This window comes from Dasypus novemcinctus, chromosome 1 (assembly GCF_030445035.2).
Source record: "Dasypus novemcinctus isolate mDasNov1 chromosome 1, mDasNov1.1.hap2, whole genome shotgun sequence".
Lineage (NCBI taxonomy): Eukaryota > Metazoa > Chordata > Mammalia > Cingulata > Dasypodidae > Dasypus > Dasypus novemcinctus.
Window position 1 is genome coordinate 55,239,144 of NC_080673.1, and position 20,532 is coordinate 55,259,675.

A 20,532-nucleotide genomic window follows, 5' to 3' on the forward strand; every position below is an offset into this window, starting at 1 on the left:
AAATGTCAAGAGAAAGAAGCATGAAGAAAAGTAATAGAGTTTATATGTATGTACATACTTATCTCTATATATCTATATACATATCAAGATAAACAATAAAAATAAAGTTAATATCCTTTTTTTGGATATACATTTTTGAAAAAGAACGGAATTGCAAAGAAAAGAAATAATCAAGTTAAAATCTCATGTTTGAAAGAGAGTAACCATGGGTCATATTTAAGGGCACAAAGAGAAAAATATTATCAATATAATTTTTTCCCCAAGACATCAACAGATAAAGTCACTAGGGAAATAGGACCTGAATGTCCAAAAAGTGTTCATTACTTATCTGCTACCAGGGCTAAAAATAATGCAAAAATGCCTGTCAGAATTACCGACAAGTAAAGTGCAGTAGAAGAAACATTTTCTACTGCTCTCCAACATTTAGAATCATTTTTATAGATTCACCCGATCTTTACCACTTGGATTTATGGAGTACTGTAAAGAATTCAATTATCCTATTATAATAGTATGTACTCTCTGAAATTAGGAATTTGCTGCAGGCATGGACTAAAATGCATAGGCTGATGGCTTTTTAGCTGGAATGGAAGACAAGCTTTCAAAACAAAACAGACTCCTAAGTGTTGAGCTACGGCTTCTCTTTAAAACAGCTTCTCACAGATTTTTTTTTTTCCTTAAAAGCTGAGACAGAAGGAGTGATTTAACATTTATATAAGGGGCATAATTTATCCACACTGATTAAAATGATCACGTATGCGGTGACAGCTCTTTATATTTTAGGTAAGTGCTTCCTTTATGCTCTTCAGACAAGAATTTCTGACACGATGTGGGAAAAACTGAAGAAGTCAGTCTTCGGGGCGTGTTTTTTTCCAGGAGATGGCTTGAGATGGATTAATGGCAAATCACAATAAATTATTTATCAGATAATAAGTGTGAAAATCATTCTTATTTATCATCAGTATAACTTGCCTTGTTTTCCTGTCATGCTTTCAATCAAACCCTCCCCAAAGATTTGCTGGTTGAAATATACAGCCAAAAGGTCATTCCAACAATTTTTACTCATAATGGCACACTGATTATCTCCTAATTGAAAAATGTAAACTAGGGCTCTGTGAGTAATGCGAGTGACCCTTGCATTTCTAACACAATGAGGAGAGTCACTCCATACCTCATTCATCCTGCCATGGGGAACAGCACAATTTTCAGTTATTTTGATGGTCTCCTGAATTAATTGAAAATAACATTTTTGTTTTCCACGGAGAGGGGAAAAAAAACCCCATATACCCAAATTTGCTGAAAAAGTAGAGATGTAAAATACCACTCAGTATCTACTGTCGTGCTGGCAGCTAATCCATTGAAGTTTAATTGTAATTATCCACCAGGTCTGGGGCCAGAGAGGAATACTGATTACCATTATGTGCATTTCCATGGGCAAGGCTGAGCATTGAGCCTGTTGCAAAGTTTCAAGTAAATTTATTTCTACTGGCAGCTGTAATGGATCATTGGTCATGGACTATTTCTGGACTTGGTGAAATGGGAAGAAAATAAATTCCAACTCGTCTGTGCAGAATTCCTTAGAATCGTGCCGATGTTGCCTAAGTAGACTGATAAGACTCTCACCCACTCAACACCCTTGTGTCAGAGGCACCTGTGGTCCAAATGGCCCTGGGTTCTTTTCTTATGGTTCATGTCTTCACCCAGAAATCCATGCTGAGCTAGATAGCCTGATAAGGGTTTCCCAAACTTCTTAGCGTGAACAGTGGTTACTAGGAGAAATGAAGTCCTTATACTTCTGTCTCTCCCCCCTCTCTTTCCTCCTTTCTCCACCCTCTAATGTGTTTTTTTAGTCTCTCAAGGTGATAGCTCAGATGGGACACCCTCCCAATGCTCCAGTTTTCTACTGGAGTGCATTCTATCACATAGCGCATGGTTTCTTTTGAGCAAGCTGCTCCCGTGTGGCTCTAGGAACCACCATTTGTCACTTCCCTTGCCTAACCTGCCCTAGTCCTCCTGGGTCAGAATGTTTTTAGCAGGCTGGTGATTCTTTTCTGTACTGGGGAGTTTTCACACATCTGAACTGGATCACCCTCTTTGCAAAGTTGCTCAGCATTTTCACAACTCCGCCCTACAGAGCTCATACTGATGTCCTAGGGCATGCCTTCCTATGCCCACTTCCTTTTTTCTTGTTTTCTTGGCTCCAAGCCCCTTTGCCTCTTATCACAAGTTCACAGCTCTGCATAGCTTGCTTCAGACCCTTGTTTTGTGTTGTCTCTTTTATTTCCAATTTTGCCCTCATGATTGAACACTCTTCAATTCTCTCTTTTCCAATGTCTCACAAGGAAGATCTGGATCCACCTCTGCTCCCTCAGCTCAGTTAGTATAAGAGCCTTGAGCTCTCTGCTTCACCCACAGTGGAGTTTAGGCAATATCTGTATCAGCCTCCATAGTAGAGGCCACTTCTGACTCTCAATAATGTGATCAGTGGCCCTGTTTTTTTAATAACTCTTTATAGATATCCACGTGATTTTCTTAGCTCACTGAGAATTTGGCCTGCCACATGTATTTTCAATGTATAAGTATTTTCAGTGAAAGGAATAGTGGTAATATATTCTCAAAGAGTGAGGTACAGACTCCAAATTAGGGCACATGGGTGAACAACATGACAGAATATTTAAAATCTTGAAAAATCTAGGTTGTTGCAACAATTATCTATTGTGGTGTAACAAATTGCCCTAAAACTTCATGGCATAACAAGAAACATTTATTATCTCATATTGTTTCTACAGTTTTGGGATTTGCAGTCAGTTTACCTGTATGGTTCTGGTTCGAGGGCTCTCATAGGCTTGGGGCTGCAAGTATCTGAAAGCTTAATTTTGTGCCTCCAAGAGGGCTCACTGACATGGCTGTTGGCAGAAGGACTCAGTTCTTCTCCAAAGGGCTGCTTGAGTGTCATCACAATATGGCAGCTGACTGCCACCAGGGTGAGGAATCCAAAACGGCAAGTTGGAAGCTTCCAGGTCCTTTATGACCTAGCTTCAGAAGTTACAGAACATTGTTTCAACATTAACTGATTGATCATCTAAGTCAGTCCTCTTCATTGTGAGAGAAGACTACCCAAGATCAGGAATACCATCTTGGAGACTGGCTACTGCAAATGTACACACTCATTTCCTGATTCCTCATCCCACCCTTGTTATTCTTTCAACCATGTTAGGAAGGTGGTGGGGAGGATTGTGTCTTATTCAGCTCAGCTGGAGATGGTGCTGGGGTACACTATGCTATTTTAGCCCTTGAATCAGAAGTGAAAAGACTCCAAACAACCATCATGGTTAAAACAAATTAGAAAGATTAGCTCATGCTATCTCTTACTCTTACCTCCCCACATCTTGGTCTTTTCCTATATGTATTTTCCAGAGCACTAGTTCTGTAAGGTGCTCTACCAAAAATGATTTTGTAGTCACACTCAGAGAGCCACAGTTTTCATTGCCTGATGGCTGTGGGAATTCCTGCAATTGAGATACCTTGTTTCACTTTGTTTACCCTAGCATCTCTCAAATTTATTTGCCCACGGATTATTGTTTGGTTATAGCAAATGACTTCCTCCAAATGTAGAGTTCTTTAAGACATACACTTTGAAACACTGGTCTAGATAGATGGCCATAACCAATATTCTTGAACAGATTTACAAAGGTTGTAATATTAGAGACAGTAGTTTGAACTTACATGGAGTCATATAGTTGAGCGTGCCCACTTTGAACTTTGAAGGGCAATCTTATACCCATAATACCCAACTCAGTACCTAAAATTGTTTGTTTACTGTGGAACCCACAGTCTGAGCATCCCCTTTACTATGTTCTCAGAGTGTACTCTTCGATATTCCTCTATCCCTGAATGAAATCTCTATTGAAAACTGGCCATCAAAGTCTTTCAAAGAATGTTAACCTTCTTCCCCAAGAGGAAGAGATTTTCTCCACCTATATATAAACTCCAAGAAGCATTGTTCTGCTGAGATTAAGCATCTCTTACCTGGTGTATTTTGTGGCTGAATTGTTTGTCTTGGTGTGTAAGCCTCTGGGGCATAACCATTTCTTCTTATGAGTCTGGTACAGCACTCAGCACCCTGTCAGCACTCAACCCAAAATAAATCATCATAATAATAGTAATAAACATAAATCAAGGGAGCACAATTCAACTTATTTATAGCCTTACAGCAGAAGCACAATAGAAAAAGTGCAGTTATTTTCCATCATATTATCCTATATCATTTCCAAGCAAAATGTCATATTGTCCACTCATGTGTAACCAGGTAATGGATTCCAGTGTAACCTGCAAATTCTGAGGGGCCAGAGTGAAATGAAGTGAGGCTAGAAGCACACACTTCCTAAGTTTCCATAATTAAAATCTGAATTTCTCTGGTTTATTAAGATAATATTTAACATATAATTATCTTGACATTTTAAAAAGGAAAAGTGTTTAAGACAAATTATGTAGCAATATTTAATCACAAAAATCTACTTGTTCTGCTCATTTCTTCTAAGATCTGCTCTCTGATTTCCAAGGTGAAAGTTTAAAGCTTCATAAAGATTTTAATCTAATGGATGATAGTGGATTAATTTTTAGGTTATCCTTTCCATATAACATATTTTTATGTACAGAGTGCTTTTATCACTTTGAAATCAGGGCCACTCTTAAAACTGGGCTTGCCATTCCTTATGACTGAATATCAAATTAAAGGAACCGCATTTTCCCTGTTTTTACATTTAGAGAAATTGAAAAACACAGGCATATATTTATATATTCTCACATATATTCTTGTATATATTCATATATTATTCATATATATTCACATATATATTCATATATTCATTTAAATATATGAAAATAAGAATCCCCAGTATATCCACCACCCAGAATAAACCACTTGAGCATTATGATAGACTTGCAGTCAGGATTTTTCTAAGCATATACTTGAGAAAAACACAAGAAACACATGACTATATTTTCCTTTTTCTCTTTATTAGAAGATTTCAGATAGAGCTGAAGTTCTTTTTGATCACCATCTAAATCTTGCAATTTTCTATCCCTTTTTAGGAATTTGGCTTATATCTACCAGATTATGTTTTTCAGTACTGTGTATATGTACATATGCTTATGAAATGTGTATTATTGTTTTATAGCATGAAACACATTTATATTATATGTATTTTTATGTGACTTACTTTTAAAATTTGTAAAATTATTTTTAAAGATGCTTTAGATTACATAAATGTTGCATGAAAAATATAGGAAATTCCCTTTTATCTCATCCCCTCCCCTACCTACACTTTTCCTCATTAACAACATCTTTTATTAGTGTGGTACATTTGTTACAATTGAACACATTTTGAAGCTTTGCTGCTAACGTGTTCTATAGTTTACATTATGGTTTTAACTTTGCACCACAGAATTTTATAGGTTTTACAAAATGTAAATGGCCTGTAATTGTCAATGCAATGTTATGCAGAACAATTCTGAGGTCCCAAAATGCCCCATATTATATCTATTTTTACCTCTCCCTTCCCTCAGAACCTCTGGTGACCACAGCCTTTATATCAATGTTAAAACTTCTTCCTACTAGAATAATAATAAGTCTCCTTTAGTTCATACTTGCAATCCCCCCCTATGTTTGCCCATTCCTCAATCTTGAGGATATTGGGATGGCAATGCCCACTCTGCTTCTGATTAACAGGGGCTTAGATCCCATGGGGCAGATGGGTGGAACTGTCTTGCTTGCAGTTGTAGATAATTTCTGTTTTTTGGAGTGGTTGTTGTCCATCATCATCTTTTGTTAGTTGTCCTGCGTGAGTTTGATGAATTAGAGGGTAGGTGTTGGCTGCAACTCTGCTGAGATTCAGGGCTCAACCAGCATATGAACAACTGGAAGATTTAAGCCTCTGGGACACATATTTAATGGGTATAATGCTAATTATAGGTTCAAACAAAAGGTGCATAAAAGCCTACCACAAGGGAGGTCCAAGGTTCAAACCCAGGGCCTCCTGACCCTTGTGATGAGCTGGCCCACGTGCAGTGCTGATGTGCGCAAGGAGTGCCATGCCATGCCAGGGTGTCCCCTGCATAGGGGAGTCCCACGTGCAAGAGTGCACCCCGTAAGGAGAACTGCCCAGCACGAAAGAAAGTGCGGCCTGCCCAGGAGTGGCACCGCACACATGGAGAGCTGATGCAGCAAGATGACACAACAAAAGGAGACACAGATTCCGGGTGCAGCTGACAAGAATACAAGCGTACACAGAGGATCACACAGTGAATGGACACAGAAAGCAGACAACTGGGGGGAGAGAAATAAATAAAAAATGAATCTTTAAAAAAGAAAAAAAGAACCATGTGTGGGAAGATTATAAATGAGTCTACTCTGATAAACCGGGGGCGGGGGGCGGGGGGCGGGGTAGGTTATCATATATTCCAAGGTAAAGGCCACTGACAAGGTGCCAAATTTCTGGGGTTGTCTGCCCTGCTTATAGTGTCCAGGTGTCTCTAGAGTGCTTGGGATCCTCCTTGCTTGAGGCACTGTTTACTGTTGCAGTCAATCAGATCCTCCTAAGATGTGCATAACTATAACCTCTGGAATGACCTCCCAAATTGCTTTGAAATTTCTTAGCTGTTAAAACTAATTTGTATTTAATATTTTCCCTTTTTGGTCAAGGGCTTTTCCCAAATGCATTGTTATTTGGTGCTTGATAATAATCCCTTGGTGCCAGGGAGGCTTATCCCACACTGGGGGGAAGGTAGTGAGTTTAGAGAGAGCCACAGTAGAGCAAAAGGATGCTATCAGGAGGTAATTCTTAGGCAATATATAATACTAGGCTAAGTTTCAATTTCACAAGAAGAAGGTTCATAAGCACAAGTATCAATATCAAGGTCCTGGCATATTAGTCTGTCATCCTTTGCTAGGCACTGCCTGTATACTCTAGGGATTCTTGACATTCTATTAGAGAATGTAGGAGGACTTCCCAGGATGAGAATTCGACATTCTTTTGGTTATTGTGTGGGTCTCCACCCATCTAGGCAGTACCCCATGACCACTCGAACACATTCAAACTCCATTGAGGCATTATGTGACTTAGTTTTAAAATAAAACCTTCTATGTTGATGCACCACATTCTAGTTCATTCTTTCTATCTACTATATATTATTCCAACTCTTGACAATACAGAATTTTGTTTACTACTTACTATTACAAACTATATTACAATGAACATCTTCTCATATACTAAAGTTTTTCATAAGTATATATCTACAAGTGTAAAAGCTGGGTCATATTTTATGCACTTTTTTATATTAAAATATAGTACAAAGTGAATATTCTAATTTACACAGACACGAGGGGCAAATAAATACTTATATCTGCACAATATTACCAATACATGGTGTTTTCATATGTCAACATTTCTTCCTACCTGATTGGTACAAAATACCATTAATGATTTAAGTTGCATTTCTCTGGTTATTGGTGAAGATGAATTATTTTCATATTTTCTGACCATTTGTATTTGCTCTTTAATGAATTGCCTGTCTATATCCTTTGCTATTGGATGGTCTTTTTCTCCTTGATTTGTAAGCATTCTTCATATTTTGTCTTTCATATTTTTCTCAATATATATTTTCACAATATCTATTTTTCATATAAACGTCTTGTCTTTGATCTTTGTAACTTTGTAACTTTATTTTTCTAAAGATTTACTGTTTTTATTTATCCCACCCCTTTACCACTCGTGCTCACTGTCTATTCTCTGTGTCCATTCACTGTGCATTTTTCTGTGTCTGCTTGTCTTCTCTTCTCATCTTTCTCTTTAGGAGGCACCAGGAACCCATCCTGGGACCCCCAACATGGGAGAAAGGCATTCAATTGCTTGAGCCACTTCAGCTTCCTGGTTTGCTGCATCTCTCTTTGTCTTTCCTGTGTGTCTCTTTTTTGTTGCATCATCTTGTTGCATCAGCTTGTGGCAAGGGCCAGCTTGCTGCAGCATGGGCCAGCTCGCCTTCCGAGGAGGCCTAGAGAACTGAACCCGGGACCCCCCTGGTAGTTGGGAGCCCAATTGCTTGAGCCACATCTGCTTCCCTTTGGTAACTTGTTTAAAGCAGTTTAAAATTTTCAGGTTATCAAAGTTAACTGTTTTCTTCCATGGTTTTTACTTTTTTAGTTTTTGAAAGATAAATTTAGTCCTTTTTACCCCTTCTAATTACAATGAGAGCTCAGTAATTCTGGATCTTAGCTTGATCAGATGTGAAACCAATGCAGAGTTGAAACTCCGTCAATAGCTAGTCCTAATGGACTTAATCAATGAAGAATCCTAAAAATTATCTAAGTGTACCCCATTTTAAAGTGAAAGCATCATGTTCTTTTTCCTCAATTATTTTATGCCTAAGCTTATTATATTTAGCAGTTGGATGCCCCTCCTTTGATTTTCAACATCAGCTAATTAGACATTTGGCAATCTCCATTTAATGGCTTCCTCATTCTGTCACTAAAATTTTAACAGCAGTTGTTAGTGAGATAAGAGAAAGCTGTGTTTGCCAAGAAGTATACCAAATTCAAGGTATACAATTTGGAATTGGAATCAACATGGTAATGTCACAGAGAAAAATCTCTTCTACTTTCCTGCTTTATGTACACCTGGCCTCCTCTGTTTTTACAATAGAGTTCCTGTGCTCCCTAAATCTTGCAGCACATTTTTCCTAGTTCACTTTATTGTATATGTTCAGAGGAAGATATCAAGTAGTGGGACAATTAGAAGGTTGACAAGGTCTGAAATAATTGCTGCCCAAGTTTTCAGCAAAGAAAATTAAAGTGCAGGATCCTAGTGTGATGGACTCCTGGTATGCCACTCTACTGCAGAGCCTGCCTCCAGATTTGTTGCACATGCTAATTTAATCTCTTGTAAGAGCATGTGTTGGGTGGTAACAATCCCTTACCTTGATCGTTTTAGGCTATTTTAGGTATCTTTGGATTGACAGGATGACATTGAAAAAATCTTTTTTCAAGGAAAATTTAAATATAATTATATGACTAATATTCTATGGGATGCTCTTCATTAATGAACAGCTTTCGTTTGCCTTATATTGTTTAATCCTCACAATAAACCTGATTTTTAAATTAACAGCTTTATTAAGATTATTTCGCATGACATACAATTTACCTATTTGAAGGGCATAATTTGGTAGTTTTTAGTGTGTTTATGGAGTTGTGCAACCATCACTGCAAGTTTCATCACTTATCCCACCCAAACCCCATACCCATTCATCTACTTTCTGTCTCTCTATATTTGACTTCCCTGGGCATTTCATATAATTGGAATTATATAATATGTGGTCTTTTGTGATTGGGTTCTTTCACTTACCATAATGTTTTCAAGGTTCATCCATATTGTAGCATGTATTAGTTCTTCACTCTTTATTATGGCCAAATAACATTCCATCATATGAATAGACCTCACTGTGTTTATCCATTCATCAGTTAATGGGCGTTCAGGTTGTTTTCACTCTGATAGGTATTATTACCCTCATTTGATAAATGAGGAAATGTTCTCATGGAGTGTGAGAGATTTATCCACAGTGGCAGCAGATCCACTGACATTAAATCCAGCATTCATTTCACAATTTAAGAATATCTCCTTTTATAAATTTTTACTTTCTCCTTGCTGCCTCTTAAAGGAAGGACACATGAATATCTATATTTAAAAATACTGCTATCAATCTGACTCATCTGATGCTGTCATTTTCTTCAGTCCCCCTGGGAAGAGACAAAGTTCTTGGGCACCGTTAGTGGAATGAAACTTACACATATCTAAAAGCCCCTAAACAAAAAGTCTCCAAGCACATAGACTTCAAAACCTGTTCATTTTTGGTAGTTTGGTAGTTGGTTACAGTGAACAAATTTTTGGCTGACACCAAGTAAAATGTGATATTTCTCTTAGTTCCGAATTTACCAGGACTTACAGAGCCCTACTGCTTTGTTAAATATGTTAAATGTGGAAGAAAGTCTGAAATTAAAAAACACAAACTGATGCTGCTGATGAACAATAAAGCTTATGATTCAATGAAGTATTTTAAGATTACTCTGTATAAGGTATTGAATGTAGTTACATTGAAACTACTGAAATTGAATCTGGACAAGGCAATAAAAATCTTTTTTACATGGAAGAAAATAGCAGTTAATGTAAATGACTCTCCTTGGGACTTACTGATCATCACACTGTGCCAAAAACCTTATTAATGTTCAGATGACTTGGCTGAACATTCAATATTCTGCTAATATTACTTGAAACTAATGATTTCTCTTGCTAGGCTGTAGGGTGAGTAGGAAAAGCTGGATATATAGTTTTATACTTGAAAGGGACTTTACATATTGGCTAAATTTCAAGCTTCTTATTTTATAGTTGGAGAAACCGAGTCCAAAAAAGGTTTAAAGGCATGAAGTTAAAGTCAGTCCCTTTATGCTTCACCTGACTAACAACTATCCTTAAGACTCAGCAGGTGGTTCTGACAGAACAACATCCCTGACATCCTTCCTTAGTTCTCCTTTCATTTTGCAAACATTATCAGGATATTATAATGATTTGTTGTGTGAATGTGGTTAAATGGGAGCTTGTTTATGTTCTGTTTCTCCACGTATTCCCAGTGTCCAGCACAAAATCCAGGCTTACATTAGATGCTCCATAAATATTTGTTGAATCAATTAAGTTTCTCTGATGTACTGCCCAGTATCTTTGCATGCTTTACTGTCTCATGGTCCAAGCTAGAGTTTCTTTATCTATTTTATTTTAGCAGTGGGCCAGTTTCCCCTGGCAAAATCTTGCAGGAAACCCCAATACAAGAGAGAGATGCTGGAAGAGCTGGCCTGGTTGAAGCAGGAGTTGGCCCTGCACTGAAATGCCTGCCCCCACCCTAGGGAGCATCTGAGAGGGAGGATCAAAGGCAGCACTTCTGGCTTTCCAAGACTCTGAGGATCACAGCTGGAACCCTCCTGATTCCAGATGTTTAAAGAAGGCCAGAATGAAGATCTCAGGAAGGAACACTCTTGCCTATTCATCAGTCCCTGTCCTGTTACAAGACCCCGCATCTTGCAGGAAGCTGTAGGTTCATTCGATTCATTCGACAGTTAAGGAATGGGTACACCTGTTACGCACCAGGTTCTGTTTCATTAGCTAGGGACACAAAAGAGTGAGAAAACCAGATAAAAATATTTTCTCTAATGGAGTATTCCGTTCTGATAGGGAAAGATAGACAATGACAAAAAAAAAAAAAAAAAGAATAAAAGAAATAAAGAATATATAATATGTTTGATGATGATATATTCCCTGGAAAAAAAATAAAGCATGAAAGTGTTAGAGGCTGTTTGCATGTGTGTATGTATGGCAGGGTGTACTGCCTATCTAAATGGGTGGCAAAAGGGAAGTTCTCAGGGAGATGGTGACATTTTCATATAGACATGAAGAAGTTAAGGGAATGAGCCACAGTATATTTGGGAACAGTGAGTGCAAAGTCTTGACGTGACAGCATGGCTTACATGTAAAAATAGGGATTCTGTCTACTTCACATGAGATTTCTTTAGATGATGGGGAACCACAGAAAAATTTTGATCGAGAAAATGATTTGATTGATTTCCTTAGTTCAGACCTCATACATAGGAAATACATAGGACATCATTTTTGTTATGAGTCATCTGAAAACCTAGAATGCAGTTTTGTTTGTCCCATTGTTTAGCCTCACAGCCAAGCTGATTAGAGATGTAAATGAATCCTTCCCCTGTCTGTCTCTTCCTTTCTTAAGAGGTCTTTAAAATAAGCTAGCTTGTCATCTGGGGTAGTTTAGGAGAGCCCTCGCCTGAAGGCAGATTAAGCTCTCAAGTCTCATTACTGCCCAAAGTGTCTTTGCAGTAGACTGAGCCTCTCCAGGTGATCTCAAATTCTGTCTTTTCACCAGGAGAAAGTTCTTTGATACTGTCATTCTTTCAGTTTTCCCTGCTTCAGATACAGAGAAAATTCTGGGGCATCACAGACCTGAGGGTGTGTGAGAGAACTGTTCTCCATCATTTAGGCTGCAAGCAGCATCATTAGGGCAGTGCCGAAAGAAACGAGTCCTGAGAGGTTGCTGTGTGATTCTTATGGCCACATTTGCTGCAGACCCTGTTTTCTAAAACGACTCACTAGTTTCTTTCAAGGGAGGTTGTTATCTGCTTCTCTAAACAACTTACTTTGTAGCCAAGTCACTTGTGGAGAAGACGAGTTATGAGGTTTCTGAACAAGGCTGGTGACGGAAAATAACAGTGATGGCAAGTGCTGTATGCATGTTAGGTTTTGTTTGGAGCCCAATCTTGGTCCCATGGGATACAGTGTTTACATTTTATTTAATGAGGGCCCAACACTGAAAAATGGACACTACATAGCTTTTTAGTGGGAGGCTGGGGAAGGCGAGTCAGAACAATCGTGCAGAAGGGAACTTGATGTGGAGGAGATATATACTGCTCTATCACTATCCATTTCCTACTCTTCAGTTGTTTTCAGCTGTTTAGATGCTATGTGCTTTTTGGCTTCCCTGAGGACCAGCTCTCGCTATATATATGATGAATGCTGGGCCTCTGTTGTTGGGTTGTGGGTAGTGGTGGTGGTGATGGTCAGGGTGATGAGACTGGGAAGGAAAACGTTTGCTGCATCATACAACAATGACTCCACACCTACACAGTTACACCATACTTCATGCAATAGATGGATTCTTTTCTTATCATTTATTAAGATAGTTCAAATGAATGAACACAATGACAAATTAATTTGCAAATTATAGTTTCTTCCTAATTAAAGTCTTTTGTAAAATTGGATTTTCATCCTATAGCTTGCCAAAAAGCAGAACACAATGGTAGGACATCTCAGATATCATTGAGCTCAGCTTAGTGTTATGTTAAAAGGCATGTAGCTTTTGATGACCAGAGAGATCTGAGTTTGAATCTTGTATCTACCATTTGCAAGTTCTGTGATTATGGCTAAACCATTTAACTTCTGAGTCTTCAATTAATTTCCTAAAAAAAGTGGTGGTAATGATTCTTCCCATACTGGAGTATTGTGAAGTAAAGTCTCTGGCACTTGATAGATGCTCAACAAATGTTATTTAATCCCATTCTTTCTCCCACTGTAATGCATTAGCATACCAATTTAGGCTGAACTGAGTGTTATCTTGGCTTATCAGAGAAATTGCCCAGCTGTGGTGAAGAAACCATCCGTTCCTTAAATTGTCTTTTAGCACTTTCCTTGGGCTTTGATGGCTCATCTTCAAGTTGGAAGCCACCTAAGATAATTTTCTGACTCTGTTCCCTGTAATGGTTTCAAGGGAGTTCCCTACAGTGTCTCTGAAGTGATGTCACTTTGCAGCTCATCACATTTACCATTATGTCAACTTGTTGTATTGGAACCTGAGTTTCCTCTGAGTGCCAAAATTCGACATTTTATACTGGGTCAATTCCGTTATATTTTGGAAAAAGCTCCAGGTAACCAAACGATTTTCTAGGAAGTGGCAAAGAGGAGAAAAGAAAACTTTTCCAAGGTTTATGTGTTCACTATATTTATTTTCCCATGTACTAAATAAAAAAATGTCATGTTTCTAAGGTATTGGGGTTGACCATCCCTCAGGAACTCCAACAAATGGTGGATATTTGTAATAAAATACAGGAAACAGACCCAGCTATTACAAAACAACATGGTATTTGTCATCCTGACAACTTTGAGTTTGGCTGGGGTAGTGCTGCTCAGTCCCTCCTTGTAGATGAGAGGTAGCTATTTACTGTTATGTTCCTGGACCGTTTCCTTATATAAAGAAAGAATGAGTTGTCTGTGAAAAGATAGTTATTCATTTAAGATACTGAAGTTTCTGTGTGCTCTCTTAAAGTTTTCTTGCTCTCTTGTGGAAAATCTAAAAGAGGCAGTGGATTTCGGCATTTGCCAAGTACTTGTAGTAGTATTATCGATTCCCCTTGGAGCCACTCTGGCCATTAGTGTTAGGCTTGTGGCTCTCTGTGAAACATATCTTCATGCTAAAAATCTGAGAACACACTGTTTTTGTGTTTCTTTGTCAAGGAAAATGGCGAAATTGTGATTTTATTCTGTTTCAGGAGCTACAATGATCTGGTAGGTGGAGTTCTGCTGCACCTGCTTTCATGTTTTCGAGTGTGGTTTCTTCATTGGACTGTGTAACCAGATTGCTGTATTTCTCAATATCTCTGTAAAATTCCTCCTGCTACAGCAGTCCTATAACTTCATTTTGCGAGCAATGACTGATTTCTGTACAAGCTTCCTTAAATTTGAATTGCAAAATTGGTATTGCTCCTCCAAAGAGTTACCTGGGAAGGTTAAACACTAACTTCAATGATATCATTACCACTGCTTCACGATCGTTCAAAATAATTCTGGGCCTGCCCATTGGGAATGGCCTTCAGAGGCAAAACACTAGTCACAAAGAAAATAGTTTGCTGATATCATGGACTTAAACAATCTAAGAACAGAGGTATTCAGCTCTTTGAAAACCAACACTGCTTGAATATCTAAGTGGTGGTTTATTTGTTAAAAATCAGTCTCATTACTTTATGGTCACAGGAGCCAAGGATAGAAAAGAATAATTATATTAACATCTTAAGCATAGCTTCTGTTGACAGCTTGTACTAGGAAGGACAATCCTGAGTTTTGGCTTTTCCGTGATCATTAGCAGTGTGTCCTTTTATCTAATGATCCACTCATTGGGACTTATTTCCTTTCCTCCTTGATTTAAAAAAATCTCCTTTTTCTATGTTCCTTGAAACTGGCAATTTTGCTTGATAAAGGGAAGCTCTTATATTTCTAGTTCCAGGAAAAGTCTTTGATGTTTAAAATCCTCTTTTGTTCTCTTCTTTCTAGACAAGGTAATTTTTACATCTTGCTATATATGCCATATTTGTCCAGCCATGATTTCTCTATCAGTGGAAACTGCCAATCACTTTTTCCACCCCAAGGGATTCACCTGATTTGTTCCCACACTCCTGCAGTGTTGTTTTTGAAATATGGACTCCTAATGAAGAAGGATGTAGGAAACAGTGTTAAGATGTTGTTTTGTAGTCTTTTACATTTCATATTGGTGTGTGTATGTGCATACGTGTGTAAGGTTGTGTGTGTGTGTGACTTCTCTTTCTGGGTTCTTGTCTTTCTGTCATATGTCCCACCAGTCAAGTTTCTATTAATTACTAAAGCTACATAAAAGCCTCTGCTTTAGAGGGAAATTGTTTTTATAAAGCAGCATTTAGGGGTTTGGTAGCATGTAGAATTTGGAAACAAAAAGAAACTCAACGTCAGGAAGACTGATAAGTGACCCAGCTATCCCGAGTCCCTGAGCACCACACTTGCTTTTTGCTTCAATAAAGTCTGCTTCAAAGCAATCGCAATCCTTCATCAAAGAGATTTCCAGAGCACTCCCAATGGGTTAACACAAATCTTACTGTTCTCATTCTTTTTTTTCCTTCCAAGTTGCCTTTCAAAAAAAAATCAGTCTTGTGTCTCCATTTCTTTAAATCTTTTATCCTCGGGCTGCTACCACTGGCTGTATGGATTACATATCAGCAGTTAAGAATATTCCACAAAGTCTTGGCTTGTTCTCACCCTGCAGTGCTTACAGTCACAGATTGCGATGAAAGGAATTTGAAAGGCACAGCCAGGCACTCCTGAACCGGCTCAGCACCTTCTCTCTCTGCAGCTTATCGCGCTGTGGATGTTCTTTTGACCAGCCATCAATCATCTTTGAAACTATCTCGTGATTCCTGAGATATGAACTCCCTTTGATAAAAGTTAACAATATAGCACACGTGGCACTGGCTAAGGAAAATACTTTTGACTTCGAGTTAAATACACGCTTTGTCCCAGGTCAGATTTCTCCGTGTTCTTGGGGTTCAGTTTCTCTTGCGCAGCCTGAGTGGCCCCTAGGTAAAGAAGCCAAGTTCAGGCACCCACGGATGTTTCAAGTGGTTGCCATATCTAGAGAAGTGGGCGGTTGAGAGGAATAATGATCAGAAAAAGAGATGGAGCAAAGTGAGGAGAGAAAGAATGAGAAAACAAGATGAGGATTTCAAGTTGAAGGAAGAAGCCATTGGAAAGGATTCAAGACCCAAAGGCACTGTAGGTGAATATAAGACTTGCAGTGTTCAAGGGGAGGGGCATCCAGAAAGAAATCCCACTCACCTGGAGATGGATGTGTTTTAGAACTAACAAAAGGTAAAGAAGCCATTTTTGGAAAATATTTTTAGTAGCCTGAGTTTTACGTGTTACTAGAACCCCACTATGTGTGATTTTCTTTCTTTGTTGTTTTTAAAACTTGGCCTTTGCTTTAAATATTTTGAATTTTTATGCTTGGTTTAGAGTTAGCAGGGCAGAGAACTCTGCTTTGCTGATGGGAGTTAAGCTTGGCTCTGAGGGGTAATATTTACAAATCAAAGCAGCCCAAGGAGCCCTCATCGCAATCAGGCAGATTTCATTTTCAGTTAGTTCTAAATGAAAGAGATGAGGAGAGCTGTCTCCAAAATTATGGTGCCCTAGACCCCTATATCACCATGCTTTATTTTGAGTGGACAGGGCACTGATTGCTCAGTGTTCTGGGAAAGCTGTCCGTCAGTAGAACAACAACAAATGCCACCCACAGTTCTATATGAGGGCTTGTGATTGGAATTAAACTGTCACCCTTCCTTTTATCTTCAGCTGCAGTTTGGAAGTACTTCCCTGGTGGGTTGATTTGCTCCTTCTCTCATTGGGTTGGATTAATTCCATTAAAAGTCCTTTGCTAACTCAAGTAAAAGACCCCACCAATTGAGTGGCATTTGGCAAACTTGTTCTCTTTTCTTGCTTATTCTGGTCTATTGATCTGTCTCTGGGGAAATTCTGGAAACTTCCAAAGAAGTCTTTTGGAGTTAAAAATATAATCTCCCTGATGATTAACTTGAATCGGAGACTAATAAAATGGATTCATTCTTTGCATCGGCGATCCTGGTTCTTTCTTCACACCCATCAATCCTCCAGTGCTCAGAGAACTTAGAAACAAAGAAGTATATTTGTCACTAGTGGTAATGAGGTGACAGAACTACTCAGGTTGGTCATACAGAAATAAATGCCTTTGCAGGTAAAGTAGAAGGCACAACAGTTGATTGTGGGAAATTGGAAAGAATTTTACATGGAAATGGTGGAAGAATAAATCTCATTGTGTTAAGAACCACCAAATTATATTCATCTCAACTCTGGTAAATTTCTTAAGGCCTGGATCCAAATAATCTGCTACCAGAAAAAGGAAAAAAATAGAAGTATCTTCCTTTGTACTTTAGGAAAAGTCATGATTGATTTTTGATTTCCTGGCATACATGAAGAAAGAATGGCAGTAAACTTTTCCAGAGAGTCTAATTTTTCCTGGAGAGAAGATAGCAGAAAAATGAATGATGGCCTATTTCTAATTTATAATGATGGTTTCATGCCTCCCAGATATTACTTTTTTTCTTGGATGATCAGTTATTCCCATCTGAATCCTGATTGCTTTTTAAAGATGAAAAAGATCAAAGAGACTATATTGTCCATTTCTTGTCATTACAAGTTTACAGTTTACAAACTACTTTTAATACTAGTTTAAGTTGCTTGAATAATGAGAATTTCAGTTTGTTCTCAATATCAGTTTTTCAAAAATTTTTTGTTTGCTCCCTGATTGAAATAACAGACACATAAACAAAGTTGATTAATATCATTTTTTCAGTTGTGTTGGTGCTCAAGTCCAGGCTTGAGATGTCTCCAACTAAGTTTTTTGAACATAAATAGTGTTTGCGTTGATAGAAGAAACTGAACAACCAATGTGAGAAATGCTGCCTGTATGTATATGTGTTAGATAAAAGGGTATGTTCTTATAATATTGATATGACTCATCCTTTTTTTTTTGATTCTCAGATTAGGAACTTTTTTGTTTTAGAATTTATGCTATAGTTTTTAGATAATCTGAAGCTCTGACCACTTCCATTCATATGTATATAAAAACTTGGAATACTCTCCAAAAGAAGTGATGATATCTTTTAAACAATTTTAAATTTATTTTATTATTTTATTTTTACAAACATAGACTCCTCCTTCTCAATCCTCCTTCTTCCCCCCACTGCCACTTCCCCTCATAACCTCTAATCTGCTTTCTATCTCTGCAAACTTGCTATCTCTATTCATTTCTTACAAGTTATGTCATACAATTTTTGTCTATATGTGCCTTGCTTATTTCACTGAGCATATTTTCAAGGTTCTTCTATGTTGCAGCAAGTCTCATAGCTTCATTCTTTCTTCTGGCCAAATAATATTCCATTGTGTGTATCACATTTTATTTATCCATTCCTTTGTTGTTGACTTTTGGCTATTGTAAACTATACTGCTGTAAACACTGGTGTATAAATGTCTGAGACTCTGTTGTCCGTGTTGGACATAGTTGGATGACAAATGTTGTCCATGTGTCCATCCTGTTTAAGACCATGTTTATACCTCTTTGGGTATGTACCTAGAAGTAGAAGTGCTGGGTCTTATGGTAATTCTATATTTAACTTATTGAGGAAACACCATATTGCTTTTCACTGTAACTGTACCATTTACATTCCCACCAATAATGCACTAGACTTCCAATATCTCTACATCCTCTCCCATACTAGTCATTTTCCATTTTTTAAAATAATAGTCATCCTCGTGGGTATGAAATGATAGCTCATTGTGGTTTGATTTGCATTTCCCTAATGGCTCATGATGTTGAGCATCTTTTCATGTGCTTATTGGCCATTTTTATATCTTCTTTATAGAAGCATCTATTCAAGTTCTTTAAATTAGGTAATTGGTTTTTTTGTTGTTGCATTGTAAAAGTTCTTTATACGTTTTGGATATTAGGGCCTTATCCAATATATGATTTGAAAAACCGTTTTCTCTCATTCATAGGTTGTCTAGAAATGGTGTTACCTTAGGCTGTTTTTTTAGAAAGACACTCAGGTCTTTAGCAAAGAGTACCAATAACATCCACATATGAATTACCCCCATTGTTTTTGGGGTTGTCCCAAAATTAAAGTTTCTGTGTCTCTCTTTCTGTTCTTCAGCATCTTCTTTGGTCCATACTTCCTTCTTTCAGAAGAGAAAGTTGGAAATAGGGAAAAGGGTAGAATATTCAAGGACAGGATATAGGGGCAAGATATATGCACATATTGGGGGCAGAAACTATGTCTTCTGTAACATTTAATCCATCCTTGGACTATCTCTCTTTGTCAAATATTTAGAGCATAGCTTGGCAATTGTTTGATTTTTTTGATGGAATAAATGATTGAGAAAACAGAGTTTGTGGACAAGTGTAGATCAGTGTGGTCCTATGCAACACTAGTCTGGATATATATTCCATAAAGATACTTGGAGCAGGAGAAAAGAGATTGAGAAATACCATGGACTATATTTGCTGTAGGAGAATCAAAATACACATTAATATAGTAAAAACTATGAAAAAGCCCGATAGGAAAGAAACTTGATTAACCTGACTAGCCCAGAGTTTCTCAAATTTATTTGACCTAGGAACTTTTTTCCCCTCTAGTTTAAAAAAAGTTCTTTCTCTTAACATACCACAAAAAGAATGTTCTGCCTAGCATTCTGGATTAAGATGGATTGGATTAAGATAGCAGATCTTGTCTTCCTTGGTATTAAATTCAAGATGTATTTATTGAACATGTACAATGTCTTCAGGTATCACAGGATAGTTGCTTTAATAAGAGAATGGAGATGATGAAGTAAAAGCTGTCATTTCCCATTAAATCAGGGAAAAAAAACTAAAATAACAATTGAAACAAAAATCTTGATGAAATATTTCTTAGGGAGGAACCAGATGCCACTGAAAGATATAAATGCCTATTATGGGAAGCAATGAGTAGGCCTTCCTAAAATGTTTGCTTTTGTGTAGTCACAGGCTGAATATAGTCTTACAGAGAGAAACTGCTCTCCTGAAATGAATAACAATTTAGTGTGGGCAAGCAGTATAGATTGTTGATTTTATGCATATTATTTTTTATGCTTTTCTAGAGGAGGAGTGGACTGAAAAAGAATCAGGCTGCTAAATATTTTCTCTTATAAGGCTTGTGAAGAACCTTACTGCAATGAGGCTAGTGTAGTTTCCGGGACAAGCTTCTTTGTGACTTGTTCTGTCCTGAGTATCATCAGAGCCCTTGTCTGAAGCAAAGGGGCACTATCATTTCTTCACCATTTGGACCTGTAGGAGGAAGACTGGGCTATGTGAGTGAAGCTTCAGCATGGCAGTCACCTTTCCTTTATTTCTGCTCTTCCTTCTTTTTGGGTAATGAATCGGGGTGTCGTTAGCTGCCTGCCTTGTGTTCATCACTGTCAGTACTGGCAGGGTAACAGATAACGGGAGAGATTCAAGGCCACCCAGGGAATGAAGCCTGACAGGACCTCATTTATCACTCCCCTTTTAGGGGGTCTC